Source organism: Puma concolor, chromosome B4, assembly GCF_028749965.1.
Source record: "Puma concolor isolate L17-30 chromosome B4, mPumCon1.1.hap2, whole genome shotgun sequence".
Lineage (NCBI taxonomy): Eukaryota > Metazoa > Chordata > Mammalia > Carnivora > Felidae > Puma > Puma concolor.
In genome coordinates, this window is record NC_141673.1 from 64,107,145 (window position 1) to 64,110,195 (window position 3,051).

Here is a 3,051-nt window from a genome sequence, read left to right on the forward strand (position 1 = left end):
GGGGCCCCCCGCACCTGCAGTGACCTGAGCTAGGAAGCAGGGTGGGGCTGGGCCTGCCGCTCCTGCCTTCCTGCCCCTCATCTGCTGCCATCTGTTTGCAGGGCCCCGGGGCCAGCGGGTGGGCAGGAGCCCCAGCCCAGGCTGCTATTACCCTGCTAAGTGCAGACGGCAGAATGATGACCCAGGAAGATAAACCCCACATAGTGGAATCGCCCGCTCGAAAACACTCATTAGTCCCCACGTCTGCCCTGTGCTGTTTGCCCGCTCAGGACGCAGCCGTGGCATCTCAGAGAGGAGCTGAGGTCATCGGATTCCCACTGGCCGCCCTGCTCCAGCCAGTGGTCCTGGCTGGACGCCCTGTCCAGAGTCCCCCGTGCCACCCACCGCAGTCACCTCACTGACCCAGCCCTGCACCCCACTCCCTCTGCTCCTCCACCCACCCCCCCTCCTCCCCCAGCTAACCATACAACCCCAGTTCTTCTTGCACCATCCCAGCCCCACCTCCTCCCAGCTTCCGCCACAACCTCGGGGTCTAACCCAGAGACTAAGACTCCAGTCAGCATGAAGACGCAATTGGGGGCACGTGGATGCTGAGTGCATCAAGTTCAACCGCCGAGCTCCCACTGTGCTCAGTACGGGGGATACAGAGATGAATGAACCAACCACCATAGCTCAGGCTTCCGTTCTCAAGATCCCTCCTCCTGTGTTCCCCGAAAGGCCCTGAGGACCCCTGGATGAGGGCACAGCCCCACATGTGGGGTGGTGTGCAAGCTGGTGGCTGGCTGGCCCGGCTGTGCCTTTCCAGGACTGGCTGGCCTGTGTCAGCGGGCACAGTGCCCAGCACCACCGTGAGCTGCCACCATCCTGGCAGGCGCACAGAGGCCGGGCACTGATCGCTCAACAGAGAGCCGGACACAGTTTCGGTCTATTATCAGGGCAGATAAAGCAGCCGCCGAAGCTCAGGGAGTAGTTCGGGCTCACAAATAGGCGGCTCCAGATGCCCTCCCCCCTCCCCCACCCTGCCTTTGTCAGCCACCCCAGCCTTCCAGTCCCTCTTTGTTCCTCTCTGAAAGCAGCCCCAGGGAGGGGGACACCTCCTAAATACTGCGTGCACGGTGCCAGGAATGAAAGGGTGAGGAGGCTGGAAACAGCCGGGCAGCAGGCCCGGAGGCAGGGGCTAAACGGAAAGAGATTCCAGAGTTCAGGAAAGAGATTCCAGAGTTCAGAAAGCACTAGACGGGGAGGCTGCAGGGACCCGGAATGTGGGGAGAACACCCAAGTCATCACCCTGCCTGTATTCGCCCCACTGCTCAGCAGAGACCCAGGCACCCAGGAGAGACGCAGAACGCATTCCCTGAGTGAAGGCACAGCAGGAGGGGTGGATAGAATTGGCTGGTTTCTTCAGTGGCCAAGACCTGGCAGGAGTTGGGGGGGGTGGTGCAGCACGGGGACAGAATAGAGAAGAGACAGGGTTCCAGACCCTGTCTAGTGGCGGTGGGGGCCTGGTGGAGGGAAGAAACCTTTACCTAAGTGGGCCGTAGAAACAAGTGCTAAAGAATAAGAGGGCACACTGTGTGTTAATTCAACAACTGTTTCTTGCACACCTATTATGTGCCGCTGATGCTAGAGCAATGAACAAAGCAAAGTCCTGCCATCATGAAGGCTGCTTTTGAGAGCTCCTGGCTCAGAGGGCAAGTGGGGGGGCCATTTGGGGAGACTTCCTACAGGGAGGGAGCAGGCAGACCTAGAGCTGGCTGGGTGGCTGAGCGAGGCTCAGAGCAGACAGGGTTGTTGGAAGGCCCAGGGCCAGGCACAGTGGGAGGCATGGAGAGCGAGGGGAGGCCACCAAGACCGCTGCTGCTGGGGGCAGCAGACAGCAGATGAGAGGGCGTGGTCTTTCCCAGGGAACCCAGGGGCCCCTTGGCCCTCCTTGGGAGGCAGTGAACCATGGAGGAAGCAGGGCCCTCCCACCAGCTTCCCTTTGTGCAATTCTTTTTCCTGCTCCTCTCCACCCAGAAGCAGGCCTGGCAACCAGGCTGAAACACCACTGGCAGAAACCCAGCACCCACACAGCCAGGCATGGGCTGGGGTTCCCCAGGTAGGCCGGGCCTATCCTACCTCTAGACCAGGGGAACCTCCCCCATATGTCCTACCCTCAGGTCCTACAGTGAGGGAGGGACTGGGGAGCTTATGGCTTGGTCCCAGCCCTGCCCCAAATGCATGCCTGACCAGCTCAGAGAGGCCTCTTCCTTCCTCTTTCTTTTGCAGGGAGGACCATCAATCTTCTCACCCACCTAAGGCATTTGGCTGCGGCAGGAGGGCCTCAGAGTTCCTACCCGATGCTGAGTGGGACCCAAAGGAACAGGATGCCAGGCCTCTGCGGGTCACCCGTGGTGGTATGTGTGAAACCCCGGGCAGAGAACCCAACGTGAGCCATGGGCCCATCCCCATCGGCCCAGCTCAGCCTGGCAAGGAGGCAGCCAGGTCCCGGAGAGCAGGGGCCTCAGAGCCAGCTTCCAGAATTGGGGGTGTCTCCCCATCCTGACTTTCCTCCACAACCCACCTGGGGTCTGTCACTCTACACCACCCAAAGCTCTTTACATCGTGCCCTGTGTTGCAATTCAGTACAAGTGCCCTGTGCAGAAGGGTGGCCTTTTACTCATTCCAGAAATAAATGGCCATCAAGCACCCACTACATGCGATGCACTGTGCCGGGCACTGGGACACCGAGGGACTAAACCACCACACCGTCCCCGTGTTCACAGAGCTTCCCAGGAGAGGCACAGGTAAACAACCAACAACAAATAATTACAAATTGGGTTAAGTGCTATGAAGACAGGAAAGTGTAATTAGCCTGTGCTCACCTCTCTCTGGCCCCCGAGGCCTGCCCTCATTATGGAATACCCACAACTGCCTGACCTCTCCAGCACACTGCTCGGCCGAGGACCTCGCTTACACCTGGCATAGCAAAGGATGTGACAACAGTTTAAGGAACATTTGCTGAGCCCAACTGGAGACAAAAACAATTTTTTTTAATTTTTTTAACGTGTA

At 59.1% G+C, this 3,051-nt stretch overlaps 1 long non-coding RNA gene across 1 annotated transcript; it reads left to right on the forward strand.

Moving 5' to 3' along the window:
- The first annotated feature begins 1,991 nt into the window (after window positions 1–1,991).
- LOC147579162 (uncharacterized) lies at window positions 1,992–2,695 on the forward strand. The gene is made up of 2 exons (XR_015253616.1): window positions 1,992–2,098; window positions 2,269–2,695. It is a non-coding gene; the product is annotated as an uncharacterized LOC147579162 (long non-coding RNA).
- The last annotated feature ends 356 nt before the right edge of the window (window positions 2,696–3,051 follow it).